This window comes from Canis lupus, chromosome 23 (genome assembly GCF_003254725.2).
Source record: "Canis lupus dingo isolate Sandy chromosome 23, ASM325472v2, whole genome shotgun sequence".
NCBI lineage: Eukaryota > Metazoa > Chordata > Mammalia > Carnivora > Canidae > Canis > Canis lupus.
The window spans coordinates 48,633,230-48,656,099 of NC_064265.1; the positions used below are offsets into that span (position 1 = coordinate 48,633,230).

Genomic DNA, 22,870 nt, shown 5'->3' on the forward strand with positions numbered 1-22,870 from the left:
GTCATTCCTGGTTGTATTCTTTGTTCTGATTTGGTGCCTTTAATGGCTCCATTCATGTGGAAAGATAAGACCACAGACAACTGGAAAGATTAAAAAAAAAAAAAAAGACCCCTGTTTTTACCTACTAGGTCTATATGTCAGGGTCATTTTTTTAATCTATTCTTTTTATATATTCAGCTCTATTTACAGACCTAGTACTCTGAAACCATTTTTTCATCTCTCTGCCTTGGTCCTTTGGGGTTGATTATCTCTGTGGTCTTGGCCACAGTTTATTTGGCCCTCCTCTCTTGCCTCCACTTCTGCCTACACTCCTTGCTATTCAGAGTAGGCTTGGCCCCACCTCATTCCTCATTTAAGCTGGCCCCTCAGAACCCCAGCCTAGTTAGGCTTCTGTTCTCTCTCGTTCTTACAGAGGAATTTTAATTTTTGTTGTCAACGTTATGATATGACAACAAATAGTACACCTGAAAAGATGATATTATATGGTTTTGCCACTTATTTTTTTGTGGGAGAAGAAAGATACTACTTTGGACCAAAAGCCTATAAATAGTTTTCTTTTTTTAAGGATATATTTTTTAAAGATTTTATTTGTTTATTTGAGAGAGAGAGAATGAGCAAGGGGGAGAGAATGGGGAGCAGACTCTACATTGAGTGCAGAGCCCAGCTTGGGGCTCGATCCCACCACCTGGAGATCACAACCTGAGCTGAAACCAAGAGTCAGATGCTCAACTGACTGAGCCACCCAAGTGCCCCAAGAATAATTTTTACTACAGAAAAAAGAAGGTAAATCTCCCAAACTTAAAACCTCTGACTTATTTATCTTTTTTAAAGGGGAGGTGCTACATTTGACTAAATCTGCTGTTGACACTTTGAACAGTATTCCAATGTTTGCATACTCTACTATATGGAAGGAGGTACACAACACTTATCATTGCCTCATATCAGGTAAAAGGAAAACATCTGTGGAAGCATTTCCTAAGTATGTTATTCTTTACTCATTATGGACTCCATTTTTTCCTCAGTGAGCTTGGTTGCCTAAAAGCATTAAGAAGCCCCATGATAATGATATAGTCAGTTATATAAGACATCTCAAAGTTGTGATTAATTCTCTGTAATACAACATATAAGCAATGAGGTGAATCTACAAAGAAATGGTTTCAGAATGTGAAAAGAGATCTTAAGAAAAGGCATGATATCGTATCTAGGAAGATTCACAAATCATGCAATTGCCCCTTATAGCACTTCAAATCCTAAAGGTAGATTCAACAACAACAATGTCTCTCATGTAGTGATTATTTACTATCTGTCAGTCTCCATTGATACCTTATTCACTTACTGCATTTAATTTCCACAGTGGCCCAGAAAGTAAGGAATCTCCCATGATTCAGATAACAATAAAGTCTCATAGAGGTTAATTACTCTATGCTGTATCACTCAGCTAGTTAGTGGTGGTGCAGAAGTTGAAAATCATAGTTCCCTGAATAAAAAGTTCATAGTCTTTCCATTAACACTACATTATCTTGAAATTGCCTTAAGAGGTTAAAAATGTATTTATTTTTCATACACTAATCCCATCGCCTATTCCTTTTTACTTATGTTGCATTAAAATAAAATCTAAAAAAAAAAAACTAAAAATAAAAATAATAAATAAAATAAAATAAAATCTAATTTCTGATATTTTTCTCACTACTTGTTGGATATTAGTACAACATGACCAAATAAAATTAGTATATATATTAATAAATATAGTATATTAATGTAATATACCATGATATATTAATATAATGTACTAATAAAATTAGTATAATATGATTTCAAAATAAGTAATTTAATTTATGTTTGCCATTATGTGTGTATTCTAGCAGAGAATACATCAATTTTAATATTATTTTTACTTGGCTTGAAGCTTTGTTAACTAAATTAATACATTCACATTTATTACTTGAAAATTTTCAGACTACAATGAATAATGTACTTTTAAAGTATAATGTAGCAAACTATAAAATAGGGCATAATTATGTTGAATGTGTAAAGTATTTAAAATCAAAATCTGTCATAATGTCAAATAGCAAAAAGGAACAAAGCCACATATATGATGCAAAATCATTTATCTTTTATGAATCTGGTGAAAAGAGTACTAATGAGGTCTCTAGAATACCTTGGAAAAGGTAATGTATTATCTTTGGTGCCTCATCAATGAAAATATATTGACAGAAAAAAGAAGTTGGGATAAACCTGAAAAATTAAATGCTAGAAATCTTGAGTTTGAGTCATTGGGAAAATTTTGGTTGAGGATCACTACTTACTACTTCTTAATTTGTGTCACCAACATACTTTCTAAAATAGTCAAAATAAGTCAGTTTTGCATGATGCTAGAATATCTCAATATTGTGGAATAAGATCATTTTTCTTTAAAATTTTTGATTAGATCTGATTTAAGAAGACACAGTGGGGGATCCCTGGGTGGCGCAGCGGTTTGGCACCTGCCTTTGGCCCAGGGCGCGATCCTGGAGACCCGGGATTGAATCCCACGTTGGGCTCCCGGTGCATGGAGCCTGCTTCTCCCTCTGCCTGTGTCTCTGCCTCTCTCACTCTCTGTGTGACTATCATAAATAAATTTTAAAAAATTTAAAAAAAAAAGAAGACACAGTGGATTATTCCTGTAAAGTACTAAGATATTTTTAAAAATATTCTACTTTTCTGGAAGCATTTGTTATTTATTATAATCAAAAACTTTAAATGAAAGCCATTGTTTTGATGGTTTATTATGAGGTTTTGCTACACTAGTGATAGATACTAAGTTTGAAGGATAAAAGCACCTTTGATTCTTAAATGTGCATAGTAAAGGTCCTTTAAATAGCAATAATCAAGAAGTTTTTATTTTAAAATGATTCATTTGATTAATGGAATTCCTTTTTCCTGGGAACAGTTCTTTTAAAATGTGACCAAAAAAAAAAAAAATAACAACACAAAAACAAAAACCAAACAAAAATCACATTACCGTTTTGAACTAAATGTTTATATCTTCACAAAAATACCTATGTTGAAATCCTACTCCAAGTGTGACAGTATTGGGAAGTAGATAGAGCCTTTGGGAGGAAATAAGGTCATGAGGTTAGAGGCTGGATGGATGGGATTAGTGCCCTTATATTCCTCAAGGAGCTCTTTACTGTGTGTGCTATGTGAGAATACAAGGTGACATTGGCTGTCTTCAGTTACTGCCTTGGAAAGGGCTCTCACCAGAATCTGGCCATGCTGGCACCGTGATCTTAGACTTCCACCCTTCAGAACTTGAGAAAATAAGTTTCTGTTGTTGATAACCCACCTAGTTTTTGATATTTTTTTTATAGCAGCCCAAGCTATTAACTACATGAATTTCCTAAGGCTGCTATAACAAATTGCTACAAACTTGATGGTTTAAAGCAATTGAGATTTATTCTCACAGTTTTGGAGGCTAGAAATATGAACTCATAATGTTGGCTGGGCTAAAGTTCTAGGAGAGAATCTTTCCTCGTCTCTTCCTAGTGTCCCCAGGCACCTCTTGGTTGGTCACTGCATCACTCCAACTTCTGCCTCTGTCTGTCTTCACATGGCTGCTGCTTCTCCCGGTCTCTCTCCTCCTTGTGTTTCTTTTAAGAACAGTTGTCATTGGATTTGAGACCTACTGGATAATCCAGAATGTCCTCATTTTGAGATTCTTAAGTACCTCTGCAAAGATGCTTTTTCCAAGTAAGGTAATATTCACAGGTGCCAAGGGTGAGGATGTAGACATCTTATTTTGGGAGCCACCATTACCATTTTAATAACTTTACCCAACCTTTATGTTTAGAGTTCAAAAATGGACTTTGGGATCTCAAAATTTTGGAATCAAGTGTTGTCTCCACTACCCACTAGCTGTGTGATATTTGGCAAGTTACTAGTCTAGTGCATACATTTGGAAACTAATAAAAATAGTGATCACTAATAAAAATAGTGATCATAGGGCACCTGAGTGGCTCAGTCAGTTAAGCATCTGACTCTTGATTTTGGCTCACGTCATGATCTCAGGGCCGTGAGATAGAGCCCTGCATTGAGAATAAATAAGTCTTTTAAAAAGATGATCATAGAGGGTTGATGAACATAAGAATTTTGGTGTGAATTGATCATTGATCTTTTTCTTCTCACCTACTGAGTGGATTTCTTTTGACCATCTGCATTTTACTTGGTCACTCTTATTTGACCTCGAGGTATCATTTGACATTGTTGACTACTTTCCAATTTTTTAATATATTCACTTTCTTAACTTCTAAGGTGTCATGCTTTCTTGATTGTTCCTTAGCCCTCTGATTATTCTTTTTCTTTCTTGTGCTCCTATCTTGCATCTTAAATATTGTTTCCCTAAGATTCCTAGTACAGGCTTACTCTTTAGTTATTCTATAAATTTCCAGGTGACTTAATCTATTTCTAGGATTTCAATTAACACCTGATTTCTGATGATGCTGAAGTCTACCTCTCCAACTCAGATATAGCCTCCTTCAGCCAGAAACCTGTATATGAGTGGCTCCTCGACTTCTACACTTAAACATCTCACCTATAAGTCTTCATATTTCACATTCAAAGCTAAACCATAATTCCTTCATCTTGAAAGAATTGTCATCTGGAAATCTATGTTTTCCTTGTTGACTTACTTATTGTTACTCTCCATTCATATTGGCAACTAGTATTTCCCTAAATATGTTATGCTCTTTTACCCCTTCTTATCTTTATCCATACCTTTGTCTTGCCAAGAATGCTCTTTCCCAATTTTGTACACATTTATTTATTGTTCAAGAGTTAAGTTAAGCATCACTTCTTTCCTTAAGATGACCATTTACTCTTTTTTTTTTGAGCCCCACTGAATTTTATATCTATTTTCATCACGTTAATTGGGAGTTTTTATCCCCCGTTAGACTATGAGCTCCTTGAAAGATTAAGTATCCATGCCTCTTTCATCTTTGTATCTTACTTTTAAAAATAGTGCACAATTTCATGTCTAATTCTGGGGAGATTAAGATATTTAATTTTGGAGTGAGACAAGTTTCTTAACTTTTTTTTTGTCTCTGTTATTTATAAAATGGAGATAGTCTTATTTACTTATTTCATATGATATTCTTAAGATTAAATGAAACGATGCCTATAAGATTCTTAACATAATGACTGGCATGTAAAAAGTTTTTATTTTATTTTATTTTATTTTATTTATTGTAATAAGTTTTTAAATACCATCAATATCATTATAATCATTACCATTTCTTCTGACCTAATTCTTATTTTACTCTAGATTCTTTTTTTATAAAAGTTCATGTTTTTATTTATTTATTTATTTTAAATTATTTTATTTATTTATTCATGAGAGACAGAGAGAGAGAGAGGCAGAGACATAGGCAGAGGGAGAGTCAGGCTCCATCCAGGGAGCCTGATATGGGACTTGATCCTGGGTCTCCAGGATCATGCCCTGAGCCAAAGGCAGATGCTCAACCACTGAGCCACCCAGGTGTCCCATACTCTAGATTCTTGTAGATTGATATGATACAAAGATTTCTTCTTGATGTCAGTAAGAAGGCAGAAATATTCAGAATAAGAATAATCAAATGGTTATTTACTAGCTGTGGTGACTTTGAATAAACCACTTAGCTTTCTCATCTATGAAATGGAGATAGCAATATGTATCACACAGTTTCTTTGATAAAGTGTGTAAAGGAACAGATACCCATGACATAATTTATATTCAATAGCTTAATTTATTCATCCTGAAAGCTCAGAATATTCCAAGGACCTTGTACACATACTTACAGTAAAAATCTTTATTAAGTGATCCATATTTCTATTCTAACTCAGAGTTTATGAAAATAAGATTGTAAAAGATGAATTATACAGTTGAGAGTGATTTGAAAGGAATAAGAAAATGAGATGTTTTAAAGTAGTTTTTCTTTTTCATTCCAAACAAGATCTGTAAATCAGAATAGCTACGCAAAATTTTGTAGTTTCTATGTTTCTTAAGGATAACTTAAGTAAACATATATATACTGTTAAAAATAGTCATTTTCTGGGGCACCTGCTGGCTCAGCTGGTTAAGCATCAGACTCCTGATTTTGCTCAGGTCATGATTTCAGGGTTGTGAGATTGAACTCTGTGTCGGGCTCCATGCTGGGCATGGAGCTGGCTTGATTCTCCCTTCCTCTCTGCTCCCTGCCCCATCTAAAAAAATCAATTAGTTAAAAATAGTCACTTTCTTTAATAAATAACTTTTTCTCATTTTCCCTATAGATTTTTTTTCTTTTTTTAAAAGATTTTATTTATTTATTAATGAGAGACACAAGAGAGGCAGAGACACAGGCAGAGGGAGAAGCAGGCTCCCAGTGGTGAGCCTGAACAGGACTCAATCCTAGGACCCTGAATCACAACCTGAGCCAAAGGCAGATGCTCAACCACTGAACCACCCAGGTGCCCCTCCCTATAGATTTCTATAGGGAATAAAACATTTTCATTCTGTTTAAAATGAGCTTCTTTGGTTAATATTCACCATGTCTATATCAATTAGTTGTTGTATTTTCAGCACATTCATCTTTATTTTTCATTGAACTTTGTCATATTCCAATCTCAAACATTCGTATAGAAACTCTGGGCTAAAATGCTGAAATGTTCTGTAAATCATTGCATGCTAATTAAATTCAGTATTGTTAGAATCTTAGTTTCTTTTTTTACAGAAAGATATCTAAAGATAATTGATGGAAGGACGTTCTATTTAGAAAAACATGTAGGCCTATGTGCCTTATAAACACAAAAATAAATCAACTTACAAGTTCCAGAACTAAGGCTGATTTTGTGAGAAAAAAGCTCATTGATATTTGGAAACTTTGTGAATTTAAAAGTATTCTATTTCAGTGAAACTATTCATAAAATAGGAATGTCTCAAACAATCTTTGGTACCGTTGATGATATTCTTTTTCATTAGGCAAGTGATCACCTAAGAAGGCAAGATTCTATAGGCTATTGAGTTACACAGTATGGTGGAGTGCCATTCTATGTGTTGGCTAAAAGCCGAGGGTCAGATTGGCTCTGTGTGAACCTGCCACTTGGTACCTCAGTTTCCTCATCCGTAAAATGGGGAGTACAATATCACTTAAAAGGCTTCTGTGAGAAAACAATGAGATCATCTGTATGGAGTGCTGAGGTTTAGTATATTGTAAGTGCTCAAAGTTAACTTTTATTCCATTACTATAATTTATGGTACCATCTTCATAGACAGTTTCTGAAATGCTAAACCATTGCTTTTCTAATGCCTCCCTAATGGCATTTCTTTGAAGAAAACCTTATAATATTTAGTCATTAAATTGAACTGGGGCTGCCAGATCTTAATTCTGATGGAACTTCTCTATGTGGCAATCCTCATTCTAGATGAGCATGAGGAAGGTCTTAGTTGGCCAGAAAAGGGATTTTAAAGCTGTTTCCTAAAAAATAAATAAATAAATAAAAAAGCTGTTTCCTTTTAAAAGTTAATGAATCTAAATCTTCCCAAAACCACTCATGAAAAAATTTTTAAAAATATTTTGATAATCATATGGAGGCAACTATTGGGTTAAATAGAGCATCTTCTCCATCTTCTACTCTATAGAACTAGATGAACTACATTCAACTTAGACCAAACTCCTATTGTTCCAAAATGCTGCACATCTGTAATAGCTTCTCTTCCACAAGAAAGATTTCTGGCACCCCATTAAGTCCTGTAGTTGAATTCCCATACCTCTGGGAATCACTCCTGGCTCTGCTTTCCACTCTTTGGTCATGTGTTTACTCTGCTATGTCGTTCTACGTTCTTCTGTAACTATCCAGATTTTTTGTACTGGACAGGATAGTCATTCTGATTCTGGTTTTACCCTTAGATAATCTCTCTTTCAGTTCTTTCTCTTGGGTTTTGTGTTCTACAGCCTATAGACTGGCACTATTCTACTTCATCCCTAGTCCTGGCCCCCAGAATCTTGGTTCTGGTAAATTATTCTAGAAGGTAAGTTTATCTGTCCAGATACAAGGAGTTAGCAGGTACCCTAAGGGATTTTCCTGAAGAACTTAAAGTTCACATTCCTTTTTATGTAGCATGAACCAGGGTTGTGAATGAGGGTTTCAGGGTCACCTTAGCCACCAACACCCCTTCACCAAATAAGAGAAAATGAGATGACCCTGAAATGCTGGATACCTTCGATTGATAGTTGTAAGATTATAACAAATTCCATAAATGCCTCAAGTGAATGCAGCCACACTTTAGAGCCTTGATTTGGAATTGTACAGGCCTTTTTTTTTTATAGTGAAACAAAGTTTTGATTGCTATTTCTGAAGATCAGACTTTTAAGAGTTAAAGAAATATCCAAAAATAATGCCCTTGTTCCAAGTTGATTTTCTCCCGCCAAAACTTTTGATGAGTTTGTTCTGAATCTTACAATTCCTCTGACCCAGCCATCTTGCAGCTTAGAGTACTCATGGCTTAGAGGTGTACTTTTTAGAGAATTTCCCAGCCCAATAATAGGAGGTTTCTGTGAAATATGAAACCATGCCCCCAAGGCAATACCAGTGCTATACTTAACATCTCTGTGGCCCTAGTCTAAATTATCAACACCAATTACTAAACTAGCACATTCTTTTGGAATGCATTTTTTAACTCCATAAATTTTATTGTTAGATTTTGTAGGAAATGCACGGGTGGATATAGTTCTTATTCCTGAGCAGATTATGACCTATGAAAATGACCTATGAAAATTCACAGAAACACTTAAGTGGTAAAATGTGTTTTTGTGCTCTAAGATATCAGAGAAGGAAGTGATCATTTCAGGTTGGCTGCCCCTGGTTTTATAGAAGGTATAGATTCACACTGGGGTTTGAACAATAGATGATTTGCAGGTATGGAAAATATTGGATGGGGAATATTCACATTGACCAAACCAAAGATTCACATTACAGCTAGAACAAAGCTGATTATATCATTTGTATTCTTAAAACCATTCAATGTTTACCAGTTGTGCTTCTCAAACTTAAATAAGCACATTAAATTAAATGATTCAGATTCAGTGGGTATACAGTGGAGTCTGACAAGTTTCCTGCTGCTGCTGCTGCTGGACCTCAAATAAAACTTTGAGAAACAAAGTTCAGTATAGAGGGGATGGGGGTGAGGCAAACTACAGCCCATCCATCAAATCTAGCCTACCATTTGCTGTTTAATAAAGTTTTATTGGAACACAGGAACATCCATTGTTTACCCCTTGTCTATGACTGCTTTTGTACTCCAGTGATGGCATTGAATAGTTGAGAGACCATATGGCCCACAAAACTTAAAATTTTTACTCTTACACTTTACAGAAAAGGGTTTGCCAATCTCTTGCCTATATAATTGGATAAAATCTAAATCCTCTAGGAAGGTATGCTAGGGCCAGCAAAATTTGCCTTCAACCTATTGCTGTGTACTTTGCCCACATAGAGTACATTACTGCCACATGATCAATTTGATGGTACCCAATTCAACATAGTCTTTCTCATTTCTTTGCATATGCCTTTTTCCTGCAATGTTTCCTGTTATCCCCACCTTGCTCACTCACTCATCTTTCTTTATTTCTGATGATACTTCTTTTGAGAAGCTTTCTCAAGGTTGGGCTAGATGTTTGCCTATGCTTGCTGTAGAACCCACTATTTCCTTCCATCAGAGCCCCCTTTTTTAAATTTAAATTCAAGTTAGTTAACATATAGTGTAGTATTGGTTTCAGGAGTAGAATTTAGTGATTCATCATTTACATATAACATCCAGTGCTCATCCCAGCAAGTGCCTTCTTTAATCACCCATTTAGCCCAACCCCCTACCCACCTGCCCTCCAACAACCCTCTGTGTGTTTTCTTTGTTATAGTCTTTTATGGTTTGCTTCCCTCTCTGTTTTTATATTATTTTCCTTCCCTTACTCTTTATGTTTTGTTTCTTAAATTCCATATATGAGTGAATTATATATTTCTCTTTCTCCGATTGACTTATAATTCAATTAGCATAATACCTTCTAGTTCCATCCATGTTGTTGAAAATGGCAAGATTTCATTCTTTTTGATGGCTTCCAAATAATATTCCATTGTATACATATACCACATCTTCCTTATCCATTCATCAGTTGACAGACATTTGGACTCTTTCCATAATTTGGCTATTATTGATAGTGCTGCTATAAACATTGGGATGCATGTGCCCCTTTGAATCTCCACTTTTGTGTCTCCTTAAATATCTAGTAATACAATTGCCAGGTCATAGAGTAGTTCTATTCTTACCTTTTTGAGGAAACTCCATCCTGTTTTCCAGAGTGGCTATACCAGTTTGTATTCCCACCAACAGCAGAGCACTCATTTTTATGCACAAATCCTGCCTGTTTCCTTTCTCACTGGAAGGCAGGGATTGTGTTTCATGCTGCATAATATATAAAAGATGTTCAATAAATATTTAGTAAATGAATAAAGCAGTAATAAGTGTAGCACACATGGGATAGAGTAAAGAGGGAGGTTTAATGAAGGACTTATTAAGGAGAGTGTTGGGAAATAAGGCTGAACAAAAGAGAATGCAGCCAAACAATAATGACCTTGAAACCAGGCACAAGAACTTGCTTTTCTTATTTCAAGTAAGCCGTTTTTCAAATGACTTCTAAAGAATGCTGGGACTATGAGATGCTCTTTGATAACTGGTCTCCATTGTCAAACAAATTTCAGAAACTGCACAATATGTCCTCCTCTCATAGATTCATAATTAACAGACTTGACAGTAAAGGGACGAGTTTGACTTTATTTAATCCAGGATAATTCTAACTTTCTTGACTGGAATCTTTTTCTCTGTTGAAATAGCAAGTGCATTTTGAGGAGTTTATACTCCATAGAGTTCACTTTTAGAGATATTGATTTGCTAACACGGAGCCTGAAAGTCTATAATTGAAGTGATATTCTATACAAGATACTCCTGGCAGATACAGAGTGGATGCATTGGAGAGGAAGGGAATTGGGTACAAAGATGTGCTCTGACATTAGGTATGGGATGATGAAGGATGTAAATATATCCATATCATGCGTAACAAGGAGGGTCAACATTTTCTTGACTACTTTCTGTAATGGGTAGCTCTCTAATACAAATAGCAACTCATTTTACATACTGGAGGAAGTTTTGCTTTGATAAATCTATCTTTTTCCACATTTTCCTCATTAGCAGTAATTCTCAGGTTAGAGTAATCTGATACACAATAGTAACATAGGGAATCCAAAAGTCTGTAAGTGCTAGATGAACAATTAGACTCATATCTTTAATTTCAGAAGTATCCCATCTGGAAATATGTTGAACATGATATTTGAAAATCAAACATTGGGGCAGTCCAGGTGGCTCAGCGGTTTAGCACCGCCTTCATTCAGCCCAGGGCGTGATCCTGGAGACCCAGGATGAAGTCCTGCATCCAGCTCTCTGCATGGAGTTTGCTTCTCCCTCTGCCTGTGTCTCTGTCTCTCTGTGTCTCTCATGAATAAATAAATAAACAAAATCTTAAAAAAGAAAAGAAAGTCAAACATTGTTTAACAGTAAGTTTGTCCTATGCTTCCTAATTTTGCAGACATCCTAGAGAGTATTATACATTCATAGGTCTAGCATGCTGGTAAATGGGACATGGGTGAACTAGGGATGATAGCTATAGGCAAAAAACTGTTGAAAAATTTCCATAGTTTTGTTTTTTTAATGGCAAATTTTGAATTGGATTTTAATACCTATCCTGAAGTATTGGGATATTGGTAAAAAAAAAAAATATGAGCGTTGTGTTTCCTAAACTATGTATCATGAGAAATTCACAAAGTGTTATAATGCGCACACACACGTACGTACATACTCACACACATTTGAAAAATTCTAGTTAAACAGAATTATTTGTTGCAGGAATTCTTTGGGCCTCCATATAATAATGTGCACTATAAATCTGCAAGAAGGGATTTTGATATGCAGGGTTTCTTAAGATAATTTGGCCATGGGATCTTTCTGATAAAGAATACCATTCGCCTTCACTAGTGTTTTGTAGGATACCAGTGCTGCACTAGTATATAAATGTGCCATATATGCTTAACAGAATTACTCTATAATTACAATAGGGACAGCTGCAGATCCAGGCTCCCCTGCATGGTATGCTGGCTCTACTACTCAATAAATATGTGGTCTTGGGCAAGTTGCTTAATCTTTTACGAATCATTTTTTCTTCATATATAAAATTGATACAGTAATTCTCTAAGTCTCTATGTTATGGAATTGTTGTTAGGACTAAATAAGATAAAGTAAACAAAGTGCTTAGCCTGGCACCTGATATACTGCAGCTGCTGGCACATACTGTCTTTTAATGTAATACTGTTATTATCATAACTTGCATTTCTGTTTGACTTTAACACTACCAATGTTTGTCATTATCCTTCTGTTTTCCTGCCGTGTGCTATGACTTTCAAACAGCCTATTATTATGTACTGATATAGATCACTGTGCTAAAATCAGTGATTAAAATCAGCTTTAATGTTAAATGAGATAACATTGTATCCTATAATTTCAAAATATTATGTTTCGGTAAATTTTAGAAATATTTCTCGTTTAATTACGGTGTGTAGTAGCTGAACTTACAATTGTAGTCCTCCAAACTCTGTGAGACAAAGAAAGAATTTCTCATCTCATGAAAAGATGACAAGGATATTTCTTAAATTTATTCCCTGAAATTTATCATTGTAAAATGACAAAGAGAACTACACATTTCTAGAATAGATAGAAAAAAATCTTCTTGTTATTTATACTGTTGATGTCAGAATCCTCAGGGAACAAGAGAATCCTCAGAAAAATAGTCTTCCCTGTGATATAGGCCTCTAGGAATTGAAGAAAGGTTTACCATCTTCAATGATAGAGTATAGTAGTTGATATGTTTCAAAACTTTTTTAAATTTCATGATCTCATTTGATCAGATATATTCTTGCCCTGATAACCCTAGATTTGGAAATTGTACATGGATTTATTCTGAAAATCCATACATGTAAGGAAAATATGTAAGGTCAAAATGTAGCCGAACTTTATGTAGGTTATATCTTTGTTTTTTAAAATCTTATTAAATCTCTCAGTATCCAGTACATTATATTTAAAGTATCTATTGTTTAAATTAGAAGGAAGTGCGAATTAAGGTAGTTTTTTAAGATTTTATTTATTTATTTGCGAGAGAGTGAGAGAGAGAGAGCACACGCAGAGGGAGAGGAAGAAGCATACGCCCCTCTAAGCAAGGAGCCTGTTGTCGGGCTCTATCCCAGAAGCCTGTGATCATGACCTGAGCCCAAGGCAGTTGCTTAACCTACTGAGCTACCTGGGCACCCCAAAATTAAGGCAGTTTAAGAGAGAACTATCACCCCTCAAACCTAGATTACCAAAACTAAAACCCTTAAATGAAAAATAAAGAGCAATTAAAAACTATAGCTTAGAAATTACAGGTGAATTGCCTATCTTTCATCTTTTACAAATAACTGAAACCTAAATGTAATTTTGTTCTTGTTTCCTATCCTCTATGTGACATTGGTGTTACTCAGCTTGAGAATATTCATTTTCTCTGGAATCACAGTAGCAACAAACTGGGTCAGGAAGGAAAGCCTGCCAAGGACCATCTACTGATCCTGACTTTGGAAAGCCCTTAGACCTCTCTGAAACCTGGTTTCTCACCTGCAAAATAGGCCACATAATATCAACTGTAGATTGTCTACAGTATTATCGTGAGGATAAAAAAAACCAAATCAATGTAGGTGAAACAGAAGGGAAAGCCACAGCTCATAGTATAAATGTTTAGAATTATTGTGGATCAGAAACCATTCAAATTGTTCTTGGCCCTTAGATCTTTGCAAGACTGGGTTCTCATCCTTTAGGTTTTAACTTAAATGTCATCTCTTCAGAAAGGGCTTCCGTGACAAGTTTATCTAAGGTAGAAATCCACAGCCTCCACAAGTCACTCTTTGCTCTGTTTCCCTTTTCATACCACTCATGATCATCTGGAATTTGCCTGCTTCTGATTTACGTGTTGTTTTCTGCATCCCTGTCCTATAGCGTGAGATCCACATGGCTGGGACTGCTGTCTGTTGTGTTCATTGCTGACCCCCCAATGTATGGAACGTGTACAATGAAGGAATGTGCTGTTTACAATCATTCTTGTCTCTAGGTACATCTGTTCAAATGGATTTAGGTCTTAGAGATGTGTCAAGCTGAACATTTTCACATAACTCTCTATGTCCTGGGCAACAGAAGGTTTCAGAAAGTACCACATGCATCCTTCCAGCCTAATGATGAACCACCCCAAAGAGAATGGTTTTCTCTGGGAAGTCATTTTCGCCTCAGAAAGAGTCACTTTATTCAAAATGCTGTACAGATTTCATCTATTTCTGGACCACCAGAAGAGACTTATTTTTTGATTCTCCCTTTTAGAGTGGTCTAGACCCCTCTGTTGGTGTTACTCTCTCCAGAGCTAGCCAGCAATTATGATCGTAAAGCTGCCAGGTCAATCTGGCCTTCCCAAATGGCACAGACATACTGCACATGTTGGTTAACAAGTGAGGCAGTTCATTCCTATCAGCTAAGGAACCCTGAAGTTTATGTGACTGGAGAAATAAAATATCCATGCCTTACAAAACTAGTGAACGAACCCCAAATCTTTATAACCACTTGTAAACTCTTAAACCACCTGGCCTCCTGTTAGTCTTCCTGGCTTTCTGTCCACCGCTCCTCTCATCACCCGTTTAGCCCCAGCCATGCTGGCCTGGTGTTTGCTGGAATGTCACCTTAGAGATGCCTTCCTGTCCACCCTTTCTAAAAATCACAAAACCTGCTCTACCCTATCACCTTCCCTGCTGCTTCATTTTTTTCCCATAGCTTATCTGATCTATTTGTTTTATTTATCTGTTTATTTTCTCTTTCTTCTCCCCAAAATCTAAGTTCTATGAAGGCAAGAATTTTTGTACATTCACTGCTATGTACTGTCTAGCACATGGCAAGCAGTTAATAAATATTTACTGAATTAATTAATGAATGAAAGAAGAAATTAATATGCAAAAGAGTAGCAAATTTGAATAAAGCTCAAACAATTCATTAAAATTAATTATATACAGTTCTCCAACACTCGAAGCTGAGTGTTAATTAGATCGCTGCAAGGAACAAAAATTGCAGGGTTACTCTAGGATGCAGGATTTTATTTTAAAGGATTTAGGGAAAGTAAGGAAATGGAATGTCATTCGGACTACCATTCAGGGTATAGTGGCCGACCTAGTGCTGTGGTTCTTGAACTTTATGGTACAGCGGAAGCATCCGGGGTGCTTACTGAAGACACAGGTTGCTGGACCCCACCCCATTTTGGATTGAGTAAATCTGTGTGGGCCCTGAGAGTCTGCACTTCTAACCAGTTCTCAAGTGATTCTGATCCTGCTAGACTGGGTCTGCCCTTTAAGCACCCTGGCCTAGTAAGATAAAAGCCACCATGTTGACCATAGGGCAGTCTAGGACTAGTGACTTGGTTCCTTCAACTTCGCTTCCATAGTCTTATTTCATTTTATCCTGATACCAGTTCTTACTTTTATCTTGAGTCCTCGGCTTACTCAAGAGAGTCTAGTGCCTCAACACTTCTGCTTTTTCCATTTCCTCTGCATTTGTACCTGTCAGCTGAGTCTGTTTCTCTCATTTAAAGTCCCCTAAGATATTCCCATCACCCTTCAGTAGAGAGTAACCCTATAGGGCACAGCTCTCGTAATAAACACCTGACAGGCCCCTTTGGTCATGCAAAGATTCTGGACTTGCAAGGTCATGCAGAATAAGCCATAAGCACCTACGTGTAACGCATCTCATCTAACTTTGTTTAGAAGGGGTCTGTGAGAATGAAGACACTAAAGGATTTTCAGAAGAGGGCTCTGTACATGACAGGCAACTTGCATGGAGTGTCTAATTCAAAGTGATTAAGGAGATTTTGAGAGTGTAGAAAAGAATTCCTGTGTTTTTATTGTCAAGTAAACCATAAATTAGTCCTAGTAACACTGGGCAAATTTTTCTTTTTCTCTGGACCTCAGTTTCCCCAGTGATAAAGCGAGGGAATTTAATGTGATGCCTGCAAGTTGCTTTTCACATACGGCGTGCTGATTTGATTAATCTAGTTTCTAGTGTATCTACGTAGATGTACATACCTAGTATATATTCTAGGTCATCCTCAATCTCCAGGGTGTTATGATCCAATCTACTTTGGTTGAACTTTATATATTCTCTTTTTTTTTCCAGTTTTTGTTTTGTTTGGTTTTGTTTTAGAGACTAGATATAGAACCAACTTGTCTGCCAAGTGGTTCTGCCACTTACCAGCCATTTGGTAAATTTGCCTTGGGCAGATTTCTTTGTCTGAGCCCTAATTTCCCCATCCATAAAATATGGTTTATAATAGTCTCCTTATAGCATTGTTGGATTAAACGAGTTATTATGTGTAAAAATACTTATAATAGTTGGGGATGGGGGCGTCTGGGTGGCCCAGTTAGTGAAACAACCAACTCCTGATTTCAGCTCAGGTCATAATCTCAGGGTCCTGAGGTTGAGCCATGTGTTGGGCTCTGTGCCCAGCAGGGAGTCCACTTGGGATTCTCTCTCTCTCTTCCTCTTCTCCTCCCCCCAGCCCATGCTCACTCTCTCTCTCTCTAAAATACATAAATATGAGGCACCTGCGTGGCTCAGTGGTTGAGCATCTGCCTTTGGCTCAGGTCGTGATCCCAGAGTCCCGGGTTCGAGCCCCACATTAGGCTCCCCACAGGGAGCCTGCTTCTCCCTCTGCCTGTGTCTCTGCCTTTCTCTGTGTGTCTCTTGTGAATAAATAAATAAAATCTTTTTAAAACATAATAAATAAATCTTTAAAAAATAGTTGGGGATGAAATGGTTTAATACATGTTAAAGTATTTAGCAGAGTATCTGGCACATAAAAGAGATGATATGCATGCTCTTAAACTTATTTTCATATACAGTAGTCTCCACTTATCTGTGGTTTTGCTTTCCACAGTTTCAGTTACTAGCAGCCAACCATGATCTGGAAGCAGATGATCCTCCTTCTGATGAATCGAATTGTCAGAAGGTCAGTAGTAACCCAAGGCTACGTCACACTGCCTGCATTATTCACCTCTCTTCATCTCATCACATCGACATTTTATCATCTCACATCATCACAAGAAGGGTGAGTACAGAGTAATAAGATATTTTGAGAGAAAGACCACATTCACATAACTTTTATTACTATATTATTATAATTGTTCTATTTTATCAGTAGTTATTGCCGTTCATCTCTCATTACGTGTAATTCATAAATTAGACTTTATCATAGGTATGCATGCATAGGAAAAAACAGTATATATATATATATATATATATATATATATATACGGTTTGGTATTATCTGGAGTTTCAGGCATCCACTTGGAACATACTCTCCACAGATAAGGGGGACTCTTGTATTTTCATCTGTATTTAGTATTTTTGTCTGTTTTATTATACATGGCTGTACTGTGCATAGGATTTTTACTTAAAATTTTGCTCAGAATATGAAGTTATACGAAATTTCTATAGCAAAATCCTATTGTAGCGAGAAAATTTCATAGTATTTCAGAAATACCTATATTCAAAAAAAGAAATACCTATATTCTTTAAAACCTTTTTTTTTTTTCATATATAGAGAGAGCCTGTACACACACTTGTACAAGATGGGGTAAGGGGAGAGGGAAACAGAGAAGGAGAATCTTAAGCAGACTCCATGCCCAGTGTGGGCTTCAGCTTGCTCTCACAATGCTGAGATCATGACCTGAGCTGAAATCAAGAGTTGGACGCCTAACCAACTGAGCCACCTAGGTGCCCCAATACCTGTACTCTTTTAAAAAATATTTCTGGAAGCAAAGAGGCATGTGACACTCTGTAAAAAGACAAAATTATGAGACATAATAATCCTTGCCAAAGTCTAGGGAGGAGGGAGAAAAGTTGACCACATAGTGGCATAAGAGAATTTTGAGGGTGAAGCCATAGTTTCTACTTGGTTGTGGTCCTGGTTACATGACTGAACATGTTTGTCAAAACTCAGATACAAAAGAAGGAATCAATTTTACCGTGTCTTTGTTGTAGCTAAATAAACCTGACATTTGTTTTAAAAAATGCTTCTTTTGATCTGGGAGATTTTGTAGAATATGCAGCTGTGTATGATTCTGATCCTGCAAACTGATTTTCTAAACTTGAATTAATTTTTATTTCAAGTATTTAAAATGTAACATAAACTGTCAGTAGAAGCACTACCATAGCTCCTACCATCCTGCAGCACCTACAATCCTTTCTTATATTTGGTTAGACAGTCTGTGGCACTTTCTTATCAAAGAGCTCCAACCTCCCTTGCACTTCTGCCTTAAATGCCATCCCTACTCCACCTCCATCTACTCCTACTCACTTCTCTTTGGGTGCTTTAGGCTTCCCCTTGCCCAGAAAATGGGAACAAAGGTGCCGGTTTGATATGAGTTCATGCTATTTTGAGCAATAGTATTTTATAGAAGTTATTTTCTAAATTATTGCTGCTGGTACGCTGAAAAAAAATGTTTTAATGAATATTTTATATTCATTAACTTAGATAAATTTTATATTTGTAGATATCTTTGTTATCCATTTAAAAAATCATACTAAAGGAGGTCTTAGTTTGCTATTTTTAAATTATTAAAATAGATGTCAAATTTTATGAAACTTTTTTTCTGCATCTACTGAGATCACATTTTTTTCTCTTCATTTTGTTAATGTGGTGAATTATGCTACTTTTAAGTGTTAACACAAACTTTATTATTATCTCGACTATTATATTTTATTTTGTATTTATTGAATATGATTCGGTGATGTCTTGTTTAGGATTTTTGTGTCTATGTGTATGGGTGGGGTTGGACTTAATTTTCTTTCTTTGTGATTTCCTTGTCAGATTTTGATATGAAGATTATGGTAGCTTAACAAAACAAGTTAAATAGTTCTCACTTTCCCCTTATATTCTAAGGGCTTTTATAAGATTGAGGACAACTCTTCCTTAAGTGCTTGGAAAAATTTACCAGGGAAGCCATCTTGGTCTAGAGTTTCTTTAAGAGATTTTAAATTATGGATTTAATTTCTTTAATAATTACAAGACTAATCATGTTTTTGTATCTTCTTTGTTCATATTGGTCAATGTTCTTTATTAGAATCATGTCCATACCACTTACTTATTCACTATTTTATCAGTATAGAGTTGCTTATAACATGCTCATATATATTTTCAATGTTTATAGGATCTATAGTGATGTTCCTTGGGTGATATGTGTTGTCTTTTGTTTTTCTTGATTATTCTTCCAAGAGTTTTACCAAAGGTTGGTCTTTTCAAAAAACCAGTCTGTGGCTTTGTTGTTTCCCTCTAAATGTATATTTGTTTATTTTATTAATTTCTGCTCTTATCGTTCTTCTATTTTTTTTACTTTATTTTGTTTTTCTTACTTCATGAGATGGATAGTCAGTTCATTAATTTTCAGCCCTTCCTTTCCGATTTATACATTTAAATTTAAAAGCTATAAATGTCCTTTAACACTTCCTTGTCTATATCACAAAAATTTGGTTATTTCATCTTTTGTTATAATTTTATTATAATTTAGACTTAAACTTTTCTAATTTTTACTTTAATTCATTATTTAACACATGGGTCATTTAGTATTTCTTAATTTCCAAATATAGAGATATTTGTGAGTTGTTTTTTTATTATTGATTTCTAAGGTTTAGCTTCACTAAGGTCAGATTTTATTTAATCCCTTGAAATTTCCTTTTCACCCAATATATTAGTCAATTTTTGTAAAAGTGAAATAGTTGGCTTTGTCTGGGATTTAAAATCTGATATCCACCAATTTTCAAGAAGCCCAATAATAAGAATTCAGGAAGTTTATGAACTCAAATGGGCAAAAAAACTACATCTTTATTTTTATTGATCTCTAGCTGAAATTTAATGTTTCCTTCAGTAATGAATCAACAAATCAGAATTGGCTACCAATATAGCTATTTTCAAATCGCAAAACAACTGTCGGAAATATCTTAAATATTTTTCTCCTCACAATATTATTATATGGTTGTTATTAGACTACCTGCTAGATCATCTTTGTATAATGCATTAATGAGGAAACACATGTATTGCTGTACCATAGGCTTTTTAACATTTTGATAGCTGAACTTTAATATAATTTGTTTCCTTTGTATTCCTAAGCATTGTGTTTTATGCATTTGAGAACATTACTCTGAAAAGAATCCCTAGGCTTCACTAGACCTGAAAGGCCTCATGGTGCATACATGTACACACACAAACACACGTGCATAGGCACACAGACAAGGTTAGGAATACTATTGCAACATGAAGGCAGGCAGAGTATGTAGATACAGAAGCAGGGAGTTGAACATATTTGGCACTGGAGAGGTTTTAGTGCTATTGCTTCTAATTTTCTGAGTGATATAGATGTCAAGGTCATCGAGAGAGAGTGGGAAAGGAGGGAGGAGATAATAGAAATTTGAGTATAGGAAAGAAGGTGTGAATTAGTTTTCCAAGAGAAGAACGTTCATTTACTAGGAGAATGCAGCTAAGATTGCAGGCCAGTGCTCAATACCCACTTGTATTTTCAGACTTCAAGGGAGACCACAATGGTGTGTCTTTTTCTCCTGCTCTGCTCAACTGCACAGAACAGAGCAGTACCCAAATTTTTACTCACTCTCACAGCACTGCAGAGTGAGTAAAGAGTTGAATTAAACAGAATTAGGATTTTCCAAAAGAGATGGGTGGAGAGAGAGAGGAACAAGGGAAATGAATGATTAATATAAGAGTGATACCAGGGAAGGGTTCCCAATACTGGATAAAGAGGGAAGTGAGAATATAAAGGAGTTAATGTTCCTTAAAGTCAGTGGGTAGGAGGTTTCCACAAGGCGGATGGATTTGTAGAGGGAGGGATGCTACAGTAAATAAACTAGAGAGAGAAGTAGATTAGAGAGAATTAAAAAATGTTTTTAAATACACTAAAAGAAATTATAGTTTAAGGGAGTGAGAAGCAAGTGAATATTTTAGGGTGGTTTGTAAGCTTACAACTGAAAATTTGACATTAAAATCAGGCCCTCTTTTCTTGACTGTCCACTTCCAAAGTTTCCATGCCTAGCCCTCCATGCACATTTGCATCATCTCTGCCTCTGATGTTTCCTGTTGACTTTCCTCTCAGTATTCCAGAGACCGATGCTGTTATGGAGTAGCAATTGCAAATTACTCAGACAATGCCCCAGTATTAGTATTTACTTTGTGTTTACTCTGTACTGTGTACTGTTAGGCACTTTTTGTTTGTCTTTCACACATAATCCTATGACATATAGTTGAAAAACTGTAGCTTGAAGAAGAAAAGTAATGATTAATGTAATACAGATATACCTGAAGGAAATGGAATTTTTAAAAGCATCTGTAAACCATTGATTTTTCCATGTTTGTTACCTTGTCAAGGACTCTTGTTTTACCACCATTTGTAGGATCTGTTTATACATAAGCCTAACTACGGTCATTGTTCATGGTTCCCTTGAGAAATCCATTTATGCTTTTAAATAATATTGAAGCATAAATCTTACTTAATTTTGACATAGTTTATTAAATCAGCTAAGCCTTAACTTTTTTCTTTTTTTTCCTTCTTGTCTATCTTCTTTGAGCCAGCAATCTCAGTCTGGAGACTATATAAGTAAAATGTTCCCCCAAGTCTTTCTGCTTAAAAGTATTCAAAATTCATGTGTTGTTCTTTGTCTCTCTTATATTATTCTTAGTGTTATAATTTCTGTAAGTTGTGATTCAAGTTGTTCCTATACAATGTCAGAATGACCAATTTGTTATGTAATCCACTGAGGGAAAATCAAATTATCTGCTTAATATGTATATCTAGCATATTGTAGAGTGACTAAAATTTTAAACTGTCATTGGGTTGATTTTGTGCTGCCTAGATCTAACCCGTGTATTATGGAGATAAAGCACTTTAACACAAGACTTCTGATTCAGCTGAGCATATTCATTCGTTCACTTATGTATCCACCCTACACTAACTCCAATGTGTTGATAGGATGTGGTATGAGAGGTGATGCTGTTTCTAAAATTTCTCTTAGCTATGGGAAGTCCTTAGGAATCATCAGGAGATTTTTTAAAAAGATTTTATTTATTTATTTATTTATTTATTTATTTATTTATTTATTTGAGAGAGAGAGAAAGAAAGAAAAAGAAAGAAAGAAAGAAAGAAAGAAAGAAAGAAAGAAAGAAAGAAAGAAAGAAAGAAAGGAGGGGCAGAAGGGGAAGGAGGGAAACTCAAGCGGACCCCTTGCTGAGCATGAAGCCCGGTGCGGCGCTTGATCTAATGATCCTGAGATCATGATCTGAGCTGAAATCAAGAGTTGGTTGCTTACCTGACTGAGCCACCCAGGTGCTCTCATCAGAATTTAAAAATAAAAAGTGATGGGAGGGTCAGCCACAGTCCTCCACTCTACCAGCTGAACTACTGAAGGGACTGAAGCAATCAGAGAGGGAGACAAACCATGAGAGACTCTTGACAATAAGAAACAGACTGAAGGTTGCTGAGGAGAGATGGATGGGGTGATGCAGTAACTGGGGGATGGGTATTAAGAAGGGCACGTGATATGATGAACACTGGGTTTTACATGCAATGATGAATTACTGAACTCTATATCTGAAACTAAAGATGTACTGTACGTTGGCTAATTGAGTTTAAATTTAAAACAGTGATGGGGGCCCACTCTGTA

At 35.7% G+C, this 22,870-nt stretch overlaps 1 long non-coding RNA gene across 2 annotated transcripts in view; it reads right to left on the minus strand.

Annotated features, from left to right (window-relative positions):
- LOC125753452 (uncharacterized) overlaps positions 1 to 22,870 on the minus strand; it is an 87,507-nt gene that overhangs the window by 13,864 nt on the left and 50,773 nt on the right. For both annotated transcript variants that reach the window (XR_007405341.1, XR_007405342.1), the window contains exon 2: positions 10,312 to 10,447. This is a non-coding gene — a long non-coding RNA (uncharacterized LOC125753452). The remainder of the gene's footprint in view (positions 1 to 10,311; positions 10,448 to 22,870) is intronic.